This window comes from Balaenoptera borealis, assembly GCF_965194805.1.
Source record: "Balaenoptera borealis genome assembly, chromosome: 13".
Taxonomy (NCBI): Eukaryota; Metazoa; Chordata; class Mammalia; order Artiodactyla; family Balaenopteridae; genus Balaenoptera; species Balaenoptera borealis.
Window position 1 is genome coordinate 59,159,556 of NC_138870.1, and position 15,361 is coordinate 59,174,916.

The 15,361-nt window shown below is 34.3% G+C and overlaps 1 protein-coding gene and 1 long non-coding RNA gene across 9 annotated transcripts in view; both read right to left on the reverse strand.

Annotated features, from left to right (window-relative positions):
• The window catches only part of LOC309609812, a 37,066-nt gene extending 22,482 nt beyond the window's left edge, over window positions 1-14,584 (reverse strand). The window contains exon 1 of the long non-coding RNA XR_014233597.1: window positions 80-14,584. This is a non-coding gene — a long non-coding RNA (uncharacterized lncRNA). The remainder of the gene's footprint in view (window positions 1-79) is intronic.
• The window catches only part of LOC309609790 (uncharacterized protein), a 301,740-nt gene that overhangs the window by 254,711 nt on the left and 31,668 nt on the right, over window positions 1-15,361 (reverse strand). The window lies entirely within an intron of this gene.

The window sequence follows — 15,361 nt, forward strand, 5'->3', positions numbered from 1 at the left end:
TTGTAGTTTTTCTTGCTTCTGCTGTCTGCCCTCTGGTGGTTGAGGCTATCTAAGAGGCTTGATGTGAGGCTCTGGAAACCTTTTATACTCTTAACATGGGTGAATCATCTAATTTATTATTAGCTATTTCCTTTGAAAACTTGCATCTGGATTACCATATCCTTTGGAATGTACAAGACACCTTGTATCTCGGTGTCTAGTTGAAACTTTTGATCTAATATTCTTTCACATATATTTATACACATTATTGTAAAGTAACACTACATAGAGAAACCATTATTTTCATGTAAATTGCTAGGAAATACTTATCTACCCACATATTTACCATTTGAAAAGCTCGTCATTCTTTCCTAAAGATCTGAGTTTCCACCTGTTATCATTTTCCACCTGCCTGAAGAACTTCTTTCTGCATTTCTTGCAGCATGGGTCTACAGGCAATGAATTCTCTTGGTTTTCTTTTATCTGAAAACATGCTTGTATTGCCTTCATTACTGAAGGATTTTTTTTTTTTTGCTGAGTATAGAATTCTGGGTTTTCTGTTTTTCTTTTAGCACTTTAAATATATTGTTCCTCTGCTTTCTAGTCTCATTGTTACTGAGAAGGAGTCAGCAGTCATTTAAATTGTTCTCCTGTACACAATGTGTCATTGTCTCAGCCCTCTTTCAAGATTTTTTCTTCACCTTTGGTTTACAACAGTTTGACTCTGGTGTGACTAGATGTGGCTTTTCTTTGGACTTGTCCTGCTTGAGGCTTCCTGAAATTTCAGATGCTGTGAATTTCTTTCTTTCACCAAATTGAGAAAATTTCAGGCATTATTTTTTCACATATCTTGTTCTGTCCATTTTCTCTCTTCTCTCCTTCTGGGATTCCATTTACACAATGTTAGACCTTTGGATATTATTCCTCAGGCCCTTGAGGCAGTTAATTTTTTTCAGTCTTTTCTCTCTGGTCTCCAAGTTGTATACTTTCTATTGATCTATATTTGAGTTCATTAATTTTTTCTTTTATCATATTCATTTTGTGACAATCCCATTCAGTGAATATTTTTATTTCAGATACTGTATTTTTTAGTTCTAGAATTTTTATTTTTTATAGTTTCTAGTTCCCTGTTAAGATTTATTATCTTTTCATTCATTATCAGCATATTTTTCCTTACATCCTTGAGCAGAGTTATAATAGCTGCTTTAAAATCCTTGTCTGATACTTCCAACATCAGTGTTTTTTAGAGCTCCGGCTTTGATAACTGTCTTTTCTCTTTAAAATTGTTCATGTTTCCTGTTTTTTTTTCATTAAGTAACTATGGGTTGTATTTTAGACATTGTGAATGATGTGTTGTAGAAAATGAATTCTTTTATATTTCTCTGAAAAATGTCAATTGTTTTAACAGACACTTAACTTGGCTGGACTCAAGCTACTAACTCTCTCCTGCAACAGGCAGAAGCTTAAATCACAGTATTTGTTCTTTTAAGTTTCACTGGCCTGCTTGAGTCTGCCGCAAGCAGCTGTGATTCAAGGGTCAGCCAAGAATTTGGGAGGAGTTTATACACAGAATTTGAGGCTCTCTCTTTCCGGAACTCTCCTTTCTTGAATTTCTTACCTCAATTTCTAGTGGCTGTAGTTGCCCTAAATTCTGTCCTCTGGTTCTTCAGTAAGTAAGATTGCAGGTTTTCTATTGGATTTTTTAGCCTCCCCATCTGGTGAAGACTTGGGTCTGCCCTCAGTGTAAAAGCTAAAAATGAGAAATTCACCGTGTGCTGTTCTCTTCATCCAGGTATTAACTCTCCTCCAGTATCTGCCGGCTTTGGGCCATTATCCAATTCCATCAGACAGTTGATTTAATATTTTGTCAGGAGTTTACAGTTGTTATCTATAGGAGATTTGATTCAATAGGCACTACTCAGCTATACCAGAGCTGGAAAATGTGTGCTAAATATGAATTCAAATGTTAGAGCCCTGTCACACTCCATGATATCCACATATATAATCTCCTTACAAAAAAAAATATATGAGGGAGGTATTATTTTCCTCATTTTATAAATAAAGAGATGTGGCTCAAAGAAGTTAAAGAGGCTGGCTTTATCAACCAGGGTCCAGGAGGGAAACAGAATTTAACTCAGATAGTTCAAAAGAAGATTATAATAGACTACCTACAGAGATATAGATAAAGTTAGGGAAACCAAAAACAATGCTGAGGCATCCAGAGATTAGCAACAAAGAGAAGCTGTTGTTACTCCCAAGGCAGAAAGATCGATGGGAGGAAAAAAATGTGACCAGAGTCCCAGCAGAGCTAAAGTCACATAGGAGGAACGGTCATGCATGAGTTGTAGTTATAGAGGAATACTGCCACCACCAGAGAAGCTTTGCTGAGGCATGGAACAGGCAAGGAAGAAGACCTGGCGCCTCTCTCCTCCTACTCTCTACTCTCCTCCCAGTTCCTCCCACTGGCTGAATTCAACAAGAAGCCAACTGGCAAGGAAACACAGGAAATAAGAGATCAAGGAGTCAGCCTCCAGGAGGGACACAGAGTAGGGCAGAAGAGGGTGGATGCGTTTTGGCAGACTATAAATAACCAGCACACTTGCCTAAAATAGGTTTGCCAGACTTAGGAAATAATAACACAGTATGTGCCCTGTTAAATTGGAATTTCATAGTTTTAAAAAAAGTAATTTTTTAGTGTAAGTATGTTCCACGTGATGGGGTATACTTAAAATGAAAAATTATTCCTTGTTTACTTAAAATTCAAATTTAACTGGGTGTCAACTTAGTCTAGACCAGTAAGTAAGAGAACCTTATTTTGAATCCACGCCTAAGATACAATCCTAGTAGTCTTCTTTTTACCATCCCACAGCTTTTTTATATTTTACATGCTTACTTTGTACAAGTATATCTCTCTTACCAGACTGGAAGTTCCCTGGGGAGAAAGACCATGTCTTATTCATCTGTATATCTTATTATTTTTCATCTCCTCCAACCTTGTTCCCAGAATTTTGCAATGTCTTAGACATAGAAGGTGCTTAATACATTTTTGTTTAGCACGTTGAGCCCTTTTTGAGTATTTCATTGAATCCGATTTTTCATTATCTGTTTCTTTAAAATACATTTCTGCTAAAGTCACATATTGACCGAAATGAAAGTCTGATGTCAGGTCAATTTTCATAAGTATTCAGAGTCCATTTTCTGCCTTTTCATCACTTCCTCTTAGAACTCCATAGTGACCATATAAGAAAACTATTATCCAGGTATCTTGCTACTCAGGTTTTATGAGGTTTCTCTGAATCAAGTGACTGAGCATTGGGTCAACACAAACTAAACTGAAAAACAAAACAAAACAAAAAACCTTTAAAAATGTATTCTATCATCAAAGCTTTAGGGGGGGAAAAAAACCTGATCTACTATAAAAGACTGAAAGAGACTTCCAAATCCCAATAAGATGACATTCCTGAGAATAAAAGCTTACTTTCTCACTGATTTTTTAAAATTCCATTGTTTATTCTCTAATTCTGGAGCAAGTTATTAATAGATAATTTCTTTCAGGATAATTTGCTGGGTTCTAGTATTTATTATTAATGAGCTTTTGCTCGTAGTATATATATATACACAAGTTTAATGAACAATAATTTTTGAGTAGGTAAATAGTTATCAATTACTTAATTTTGTCTCTTTACAAAAAATCCCTCTAATGGGATAAGTTTTGCATTAATATTGAAAATCAACAAACCTCAAATATAAAAAATATGAAAAGAACCCTGTTGCCTTCAGAGCTCCTAGAATTATATACTTAGACACTCAATTTCTATCTGCATTGAGTGAATAAATATTTTTTTTTAAATGGGACTAAAAAGAATACTGTGTACAACTCAGGACATCATGTGCTTAGCTCACTAGTTCCAGAAAAGTGATTTTATGGTCTATGATCTTTAAAACATGAGCAGATTTAGCTGAATAATATGTGATAATTGAAATTTCTCAGACCATAATGAAACTCTAATCAGTGTCTTTCAGTGAAAGAAAAACTTTTGAGTTTAGGCCTATTTTTCCAAAGGTTTCCACATGATCCTTCCACATGACCTTTTCCAGTCATACAAGTACATAACCTTTTTTACTGTAAACTATATACTAAGTGCTTTACATTCATCATTAAATTTACTCTTCAAGTAATCCTGTGAGGTAGGTCTTATATGATTATTACCATTCCACAGATGAGGGCATTGAGGCATAGAGAGGTTATATAACTTGCCTAAGAACATATAGCTAGTAAGTGCTGAAGGTAACAAGAACCAAATCTAAGTCTATCAGACTACTAAACAAGTGCTCTTAATCTTTACACTTCTGATTCCTAACTTCTTTGACCTTACACCCCAGCAATAAAAAAATTTTTACTGGTATACACATGTTCTACTAGACTAACATATTATGAAAATATTATGTACATTCTAAAACATGCAAAGATTGAAATTTTAAGAGGATAAGAAGCCATAAATAGAAATAGAAGCACCCATAGTTTTATCACATGCTCCATGTGATATCATATCACAACATATCACATCATCTTGTACAAACCCTGTGTGCTGAATGTCCATTCTAGAGAATGTTGCTCTAAATTAGATTCTCTAGAAATTGTTTGATTTTTTTAAATGAAAATATTATTCACAGCTTTTGCCAAATCTAGTATACTAGTATCATACTATGTTCAAACACAGTATACTATGTTTGAACTCATGATTTCTTAGGCAAGGCCATTCCAACATGATTCAGCAGGAACAGGAAAACACAGAGTAAGAATAGCAGTCAGAAGAGATGGCTACAGAGAGAGCAGGAAAAGATAAATAGAGATGGAAGAACATTCGTTGGCATTCAGAAAAATCAGGCTAATTAACATTTTAAAAATTAACAGCTTAGAGTCCTTTTTATAATAAGAACAAATAGTAATTATGAATATAAACATTCCTTATATATAAATAAATAATATTATGAGTACATATAATTATATAAAAAACAGAAAGTAAACCACATTATGACCAAAAACAGCCATTACTTAAAACTGAAAACATGGTTAGAAATAACATGGGTATATAAATGTTATTCCTAAAATCAACCAATACTAAATCTATAATTTACTATAGATTTCCTATGTATTAAGTGAAAGCACATATTTAAACTCAGAAACTCTATCAAGATTGTTTCACTAACATCTGCCTGGGGAATTCCCAGGAGGTCCAGTGGTTAGGACTTGGCGCTTTCACTGCTGTGGCCCATGTTCAATCCCTGGTCAGGGAACTAAGATCCCACAAGCCGTGCAGCACGGCCAAACAAACAAACATTTGCCTGGATTTCTCAGTCATTTATGTGGTCTGGTCTTCGTAAGGTGACACAAATAAAACCTGCATATATGATAAATAAAGACTCAAGAAAATTATTACATATATCTGAATGGAAAATGTTTAGATCTTTCCCTTACTAACATTATTTTGCTATTCTTTGACTCTCAATTATATTTTCTTTGGTCTTTTTTGGATTGTTCATGTTCTGGAAATGGGGCAGGGAAAGAGTTGGGTTTGGAAATGGCACCTTTAAACATCTCAGGATCTTGAAATTTTCTTTAGCTTTTCTATTCAGACTTTTCCCTTTTAGTCAAGGTTAAACTCTAGATTCACACCTTGTGAGGCTCCTTTTCAATTTGAAGCCAGAAAACTCAGACCAAAGAAAGGCTTGACATTTCTCTGTAGAGGAGATAGGCTCTCATAAACATTATATTATGCATCAGTAATAGCAGACTTTATGAAAATTTCCCAAGAAATTCCTAAGAAATACTAGCTAAATTTCCGAAGAAATACTAGCTAATATAATTATCTATCCCATTAACTAAAATTTCAGCTTTAATGCCTAAACTCTAATCTTTCATGACAAGGAATAAGATATGAGCTATCTTTTCTCCAAACCTGAGTCTTATTATATGTCTTTCTTCTTATTCCATGTTCTTGCTATATGTCTTTCTTCTTCCTAAATAATAATTTTTTAAAAGGACCAGCTTTGAGCTCCTATGAGATGCAATTTGCTATCTCTGCTCTAAATTTGCAAAGACTCTATTGATATAAAATGCCCTTTCTTTGGCATTCTTTGAAAGAAAACAGTCTGGAAATAGTAAGTGTTGCTATTGCTTTATTCCTTTAACTAAACATCATCTCTTGCGCTAATGTGCAGGCCATGCATTAACCATTCTCAGCACATCACGATAAACATTGTTTTGATCATGAACCTGGGCATTGAAAACCACCTTGACTTCATTAAGCTTCAACTTAATTGTACCCATTGCAAGGATTCCAGACAAACCTGCCTTCTGCAAAGCTGTATTTGGAGTAAGTATATACACCAGAGATACTGCCTCCGCTTTTTCCAAAGTTACAATAACTACATGACAAGACAAATTTCTTTAATGCCTACATTACTCTTGGGAAGAAAACTCTGTGCCAAAGAAACTAATTGTTTTAATTCTTCAAATCAATGACGTATAATCTATTGAACTACTCTGTTAACTGATATACGCACAGAATATGTCATTATTTTATTTTTTAAGTTTGTTCTGTTTTCCTTAATACTCTTTCATGTTCAGATAACATAAACTTGCAACACACAAACACCAAAGTATGTCATTTACAATATAAGAGTGAATTAGATAATTTATTTTATTATTCAGAATCAGTATACTTACTTACTAATTTTTATTTATACTCTCTTTCCACAAAGGATTTAGATGGTATATAAAAATTTTAATATCTACAATATAAAGACTGAGAGCCAACAGTGTATCAAGCAAAGCTATGTTTTGCCATGGATGACTGTATTTTAAAGTTCTACCACAGTGCTCTTAAAAAGCAACTTCACCAGAAAACGACTACAGCTCATCAATGAATTCGGTAAAGTTGGAGGATACAAAATTAATACACAAAAATCTTTGCATCCCTATACACTAACAACAAAAGATCAGAAAGAGAAATCAAGGAAACAATCCCATTTACCATCACATCAAAAAGAATAAAATACCTAGGAAGAAACCAACCTAAAGAGACAAAAGACCTCTTTTCTGAAAACTATAAGACGCTGATGAAAGAAACCAGAGATGACACAAACAGATGGAAGGATATACTATGTTTCTTGGATTGGAAGAATCAATATTGTCAAAATGAATATACTACCCAAGGCAATCTACAGAGTCAGTGCAATCCCTATCAAATTACCAATGGGATTTTTCACAGAACTAGAACAAAAAATTCTAAAATTTATATGGAAACACAAAAGACCCCGAATAGCCAAAGCAATCCTGAGAAAGGAAAACGGAGCTGGAGGAATCAGACTCCCTCACTTCAGACTATACAACAGAGCTACAGTAATCAAAACAGTATGGTACTGGCACAAAAACAGAAATATAAATCAATGGAACAGAATAGAAGGCCCAGAAGTAAACTCATGCACCTATGGTCAACTAATCTATGACAAAGGAGGCAAGAATATACAATGGAGAAAGACAGTCTCTTCAATAAGTGGTGCTGGGAAAACTGGACAGCTACATGTTAAAAAACGAAATCAGAACACTCTCTAACACCATACACAAAAGTAAACTTGAAATGGATCAAAGACCTAAATGTAAGGCCAGACACTATAAAACTCTTAGAGGAAAACATAGGCAGAACACCCTTTGACATAAATTCCAGCAATATCTTTTTGGATCTACCTCTTAGAGAAATGAAAATAAAAACAAAAATAAACAAATGGGACCTAATTAAACTTAAAAACATCTGCACAGCAAAGGAAAACATAAAAAAAATGAAAAGGCAACACAGAATGGGAGAATATTTGCAAATGAAGCAACTGACAAGGGATTAATCTCCAAAATATAAAAACAGCTCATATAGCTCTATGTCCAAAAAACAAACAACCTAATCAAAAAATGGGCAGAAGATCTAAATAGACATTTCTCCAAAGAAGACATACAGATGGCCAAAATGCACATGAAAAGATGCTCAACATCACTAATTATCAGAGAAATGCAAATCAAAACTACAATGAGGTAGCATCTCACACCAGTCAGAAAGACCATCATCAAAAAGTCTACAAACAATAAATGCTGGAGAGGGTGTGGAGGAAAGGGAACCCTCCTACACTGCTGGTGGGAATGTAAAGTGGTATAACCATTATGGAGAACAGTATGGAGTTTCCTTAAAAAACTAAAAATAGAACTACCATATAATCCAGCAATCTCACTCCTGGGCATATATCTGGAGAAAACTCTAATTCAAAAAGATACATGCACCCCAATGTTCATAGCAGCACTATTTACAATAGCCAAGCCATGGAAGCAACCTAAATGTCCATCGACAGATGAATGGATAAAGAAGATGTGGTACTTATATACAATGGAATATTACTCAGCCACAAAAAAGAATGAAATAATAATATCTGCAGCAACATGGATGGACCTAGATTATCATACTAAGTGAAGTAAGACAGAGAAAGACAAATATCATATCACTTATATGTGGAATCTAAAAAAAATGATACAAATGAACTTATTTACAAAACAGAAATAGAGTCACAGATGTAGAAAACAAACTTATGGTTACCAGGGGGAAGGGGGAGGAGGGATAAATTGGGAGACTGGGATTGACATATACATACTACTATATATAAAATAGATAACTAATAAGGACCTACTGTATAGCACAGGGAACTCTACTCAATACTCTGTAATGACCTATATGGGAAAAGAATCTAAAAAAGAGTAGATACATGTATATGTATAACTGATTCACTTTGCCGTATAACAGAAACTAACACAACATTGTAAATCAACTATACTCCCATAAAAATTTTTTAAACAAGCAACTTCAATGTACTAAAGAATAGAATGCTGATAGGTAATTTAATCAAAAATATAAATTAGGTTAATAAATATACGAGGAAGATGTGGTGTAGCACAATTTAGTTGTAGGAGACATTTTTCAGATTGACATATTGTTATTACTTAGAGGGTTAATTTTAATATCAGCTGGCAATTTTAATTACCACACATTTAATTATGTGAAAGAGCAGTCATGGGGCCAAGTGGAGGCTCTATGGAAAATTTAGCTCCCTTCACTCCATGCATAATTTTCATCAACCCCCAATAGCCCCAAATAAATGCTTAATCTTAGTTTAAAAAATGTCCTACATAAGCCTTGCCTTAGCATCTTCTTTCAACCAGATGGCCTCCCCAAGCCCTTGTTGAAATTTTGGAGCCACCACTAGCAATCTGCAAAATCATAGGTTTGAATATGACAGCCTCAGTTTAAACCTCTACTTGCTACTGAATCTCTCTATTTTCAAAGAGTAACTAAAAGGGAGAAAGCACTTCTAAGTTTAAAAAAAATTAAAATTCTGGTAATTTAATTGGAGTGGGAATGGAGAATGCTTATTAAAATATTTGATATAAATCAATATAAAGTCTAAGAAAGAAAAGAGATGAACTTAATGTAGATCCAAAATCATCATTGAAATAGACCTAATATTGTGTTGTTGTTGTTTTAAATAGCAACGTGTGTTTATGGTTTGAGTTGACTCAAGGTTTTGAAGTTCTTATGTATGTAAACAAATTCCCCCTGGCTCCCATCCTTTGCCCATATTTCCCCTAATACTACTTGATTTCTAATACTGTCATAATTTTAACTACACCTATATGCTGTTGACTACCAAATCTGGGTATTTAACAGGAGTTTCACTCTCATATCCATTTATCTCCTAAAATCTCTACCAGATATGACATAGACTTCCTCAATCTCAACTTGCCCAAAACTAAACTCATGGTATCTTCCCTACCCCAACCCTCCTCTTATAATTACTTAATTGTTGGTATCCCATCCACTCGATCACCCATATTAGAAACTGAATACTTCCTATCCCTCACTCTCTTTACATTTAATCAGTGATCAAGTTCTGTCACTCTAACCTACTAAACATTTTTTGTTTTGTTTTGTTTTGTTTTTTTTACTAAACATTTTTAAATTCCTTATCTTCCTTCTACTACCTAAGCGCAGACCCTCATTTTCACTCCTCTGGAACAATGGTCTCCTAACTTATCTCTCTGCCATCAATTTTGTTCTCCTACAGTTGTCTCCTACACTGCTGCTGGAGAAGTCTGAAATGCTGTCAGTGTGTTCTAAAATGCAAACCTATCCATATCATCAATCTATTTAAAATTCTTAATGATCCCCCAAAGATTTGTACATTACTTCCCAAGTGTGCTTCTCAGAACTCTAGTCCCCAAAGATGATCTTTCATAAGTGTTTCATACTCAAAAACTGTATAGTATACCCTTGTTTTAGAGAGTCACAATACATATTAGCATATTTAAGTTTCTAAGAGACTCTACATTAGTCTTTTTGATCCAATGTTTTCCAAAGTTGTTTTCCCATAGAATTCTCCGGCTAGGAATAAAATATTCTATCAAGTATCTGCTAGGAAAGCTCCTTAACATGTCACACGAGGTCTTGAATGACCTGGACTCCGCCCCATCTTCAGCCATCATTCCCAACCCCCAACCCCCCAACATCTTGCTCTATTCTCTAGCACCACTCAAGCATCTGTTCTCAGCCCTTGGCCCTAGCTCAAGCTGCTGCTTCTCTCCAGTCTTTTTCAAGACTTGTTTCAAAAGTCACTTCTGCAGAAAACCTTGTCCAACACCTCCTATGTGCTTCCACAGCCCTCCACGCTTGCTTCTCTCCTTACATTCAGCAACAATATGGTAAGTGTAACCATTATTTGGAATTTCTCTCCCCTACTAGACTGTGAGCCTCTTGAAGGCAATGAGTACATTTTATTCACTTTGTGTCCCCAGCATAAGTGCAATACTTGGCATTTAGTGAGACTGAAATGAAATAAATAGTGCCTGGCCCATGTAGCAGGTACCCATAAATAAATCTCAAAAATATTAGTTGTATCAGAAACAGGTTTCTCTCGGCCATAAGGCACTTATTTGAAGGTCTTTGAATATAAATCAGTTCTTTCATTGATGATTTTTATCTGATGCATTCAATAAATTCTTTATAATCACCACTGTGCCATCACAGACACTGGTGTGCCTTTTACTGCTCTGACAGCACATACAATATCGTTCTAGAAATCTGAAGAGCTGTGGCCTTTCCTTGAGTTTCTTTTTAAGCTAAATGTTTCAGATACACAGAGCTGAGTAGGCAAAAGGAGGATGTCATTTCGGAGTCCCTGGATTGGTTCATGAAAGGATATAGTGAGGTAAAGTAATGTTGACACAGTGCCCTCTATCAAAATAGTGTGCTGGTCTAAGAAAATGATCACAAGCAGCATATGTGCTGGTTGAGGAAAAGTAGTGCATTTCTGATGCTATGTTACATCTGAAGTTTTTAAACAGGCAGACTTTCAGAATAGAGATAGGAAAAATCTGGTATCCAGGTCATTCCTATCTCTTCTCCTGGGAGATCATCTGAAGTTGTTTTTAAGCTCCCAGCAATCCTGACTGGTAAATAATGACTACTTCGTTGTAAGGCAGATGGTCCTCTTAGAACTGAAGGCTGGATGGATGTTTACTAAAAATCATGCTAAAGTATCTTTTCTTATAATTCTGTTCCTTTTTTACTTATCATACGTCACACCTATCATTTCTCTTATACTTCCGCAGAACAGTTAAATCCCTACATACCTGCAGCTTAGTGAGAATTTGTGTATTTGGATCCTTTAATATTTCTGGGTAAGTGAGCCTTCAATTTAAACATCTCTTGCAATCTTTAATGGGTTCCTTCCACCATGGAATAGAAGTATGTGCCAAAAGGGCACACCTCCATCCAGCTGTGTAGGGAAGATCCATCTCTGGTCCAATGGCATATGATTTCTGAAAGAATCTCATTACATAGCAATCACATGTGTTGAATTTCATTATGACGTTACTTATACAGCAGAGAACAGACTGCTATATTCTCTGATAAGGAACTTTGAAAGGATTCTAACCCTACAAATTCCAAAAATGTGGGAGGATGATAAAAATTGAACACTACTGGCTTTGGTTCCCTGAGACATCAAGAATGCTCCTAGGATTATAGAGGGAGCCTCAGCTTCACCACCTTGCCATGTGTTATAATAGTGACCTGGCTACTCTTTTCCAGACCTAGAAATTGGCAAGGATAAGGAAGAAAATTCTGTTTATTTTTTTCTCAATGAAGCAGCAGAGAAAAAAAGCATAATAGAAAAGAGAAGGCAGAAACAGCAATTTCCTTCTTTTTCTCTCTCTTTTCAATTCTTCCTCTTTTGTCTTTAATTTACATGGGATCCTGAGGATATTACCAACACCTTCACATTGCACTCACAGTCCCTTTTATGTGCAACTCATCTCTTTACTTGGTTATTTTGATACCATCTCCACTTCCACACCAAAAATGTTTATATCTCCAATATAATAACAGAAATATTTTTATTCATAGGTTTTGAGATGAAAGATTTATATAAATGTATTTTAGTGCATAGCTGTATCTTTTTGTTTGGGGTATTTTTTTTCTCTATTCTGTATTATAACCTTCTATCATTTTGCAAACAGTTATAAGTCCCCTTTTCTTTTTTAGTCATTATCATTTTCTATGACTTTCCTGAATTTCTGGAACATATTTCCATCCCAAGCTGTTGTTAGGTTTCTTTTGAAGTGAAGTCCTGCTGTATCTCCCCTGGTATATATGTCTAAACTTGTATTTACTTATTTTACTTTTCTTTCCTAATTCACATTGACAATGTTTCCCAATTTAGGTCACCAATGTACTTCATTATCATGCTCTTTGCCTTCTTAGAGTCTAGATAAGGAATAAAATGTCCAATAGAATAAACATGACCTTATTCTGACTCCTTTGGCACTCAGCCAGGCATCTTGACACAATAGCCTCATTCTTACTCTTTGTCAATGGCTAATAACTATTGCCCAAATTAGTTGAAGCCAGATTTCAAATGATGTACATCATATCATATCAAAAAATGTCTCAGGGCCCAAATAAGTAGCAACCTATATTCCCTTCTTTTGTTTAGCAGTTTTAGTAGGAAACAATCATTTAATACACTTGATATAATCTACTTTTTATAAAAGGCAACAAGGCTTGAGATTCTATTCCACCTAATGTTTACACATTTTCTCCCCCTGTGTTTGATGTCAGACTTGCAGGATCTCGCTTTTGGCTTTTTGACTTGATTTGTTTGGTGTTTTTGTGGGCTTTGAAGGTGTGTATCTAATACCTAGACTTGAGGCAACTTGATATTGTGGGAAACCCATTAGATTTGCAGCTGAGACCTGGGTTCTAATCCTGGCTCTGCTATTAATTAGTGATAATCTTGGGTAAGACAATCAAGTTGTCAAGACTTGAATTTTTTCATCTGTACAATGAAACAGTTAGATTTAAATTTATCACATCTCTACATATTCTGAATCTCTGACTTTCTGTATGTTTTTAAAACTTCTTTCCTTTGGACTGATCCTATAGAAGACTGAACAGAGGCTGCCAATACAACTTGATTTAAAAGCCTCTGAAAGGTCCATCTAGCACAAACATCCACAAACATTTGGCTTTCGATTCCATCGTAAAGAGTTGTCAGCATGTGTGACAGCCAAGGAAGAAGAGGTACAGTCTCCAGAAGGCCTTGATTAACTAGTATATATATTTTTCCTGGGTATGGTTCACTCACTATGTCCTTTTAGTGGGTAGGTATTAATTTCTTTAATTACTGAGGCAACTCTTTGGAATTTGAAGGTGTGAAAGGCAAAATAATAAACATATGTTGCTTAGGTAAAGGACTTTGATGTCTATCTCAAAGAAGGAGCAAGCAGCAAGGGACCATGGGAGTAAATGGTCACTGATAAATGCCACTTAAAGGAGAATACAAGCTTAATAACTAAATACAAGCCCACTAAATAAATACATTTTGAATGATTCTTGCATCCACATTTTGTATTCTCTCTCCTTTTTCTCTCCCTTCTATCTACCTACTAACCCTACAAAGTACTCACTACACTGAACTCTCCAGGATACCCCACCACAGAATCCTGCCTAGAATTGCCCTGCTCTTGTCATCTCTATAGATGGAGGTCTTTACCAAAACTGCCAAAATATCTTCATCAGAATGTCCTGAGTCTCATACAGTAACCGATGCTTATGCGTCAATGGGTGCTAACTTTCTAGATGAAATAAGGTAGGTTTCATAGGAAGAAAGACAAAAGAACTTTAAACAAAAGAGGATGCTTCACAGGAATTTTAAGGGCTGATGCAACCAGTGAGGGAGATACTTTGAGACACTTAGGGACCTGTAGCAATCTTTAAGTCACACCTTTAAAGAAAGCCTACCAATGGAATAAGCTTTAATATAATGAATAATATATAAATTCATATGCCTCTTGCCACAATTTGCCTTCTTACATTCTGTGTCATACTAAAGACATACATTAACCTGAATTCAAGTTGATAAATATATTTATGAAATATGAGCAATATATTTATGAAATATGAGCAAATATGAGCAATTATTATTATTAATACTATGATTAATTAGTTTCAACAATATATTTATTGTTTATATAAACAATAAATATATACAACATATTATATATTATATATAACAATATATATTTATTTATTGTTCAATAATATATTACTTTCAACAAATATATTTATGAAATATGAGCAATATATTTATGAAATATGAGCAAATGTGAGCAATTATTATTATTAATACTATGATTAATTAGTTTCAACAATCCTGACCAGTGTTTATAATATGACCTCCCTAATCTTGAATTCTTCTCATTGTACTTTTTTTCTGATTATTAAAAAAAACATATATTTGTTGTAAAAAGTTAGAAAAAACAGAAAAGTATAAATAAGCAAAAGGTAGTAATCCAAACAAATAATCTATGAGCCAGAGAGAACCAGTTAATAAGTAGGTATATTTCTTTTCAGTCATTTTTTTCCCTAAAAACTATAACAATGCTACATATTAATTATATACATATATGTGTCTCAGTTAACCAATATCCTAAAAAAAGGTGCTTATCTGTCCTATGTATGTAGCATAATTTATGTAATGATTTTCCTATTTTTAGACATTTAAATTATTTCAAATTTTAATTATAAGAAACAGTGAGAAAAAAATGATTATAAAAAATTATCCCCATCTGTAATTATTGCCATAAAAATTCCTATGCAATTACTGGTTTAAAAATATAAATATTTCAAGATTCTTGATAGTATAGTGAAGTTATGCTTAAGTAGCAGAAACAGTAAATATATGTGTAAGTGTAAAAAAATATAATTTTTTCTTTTCTTCCCTTATT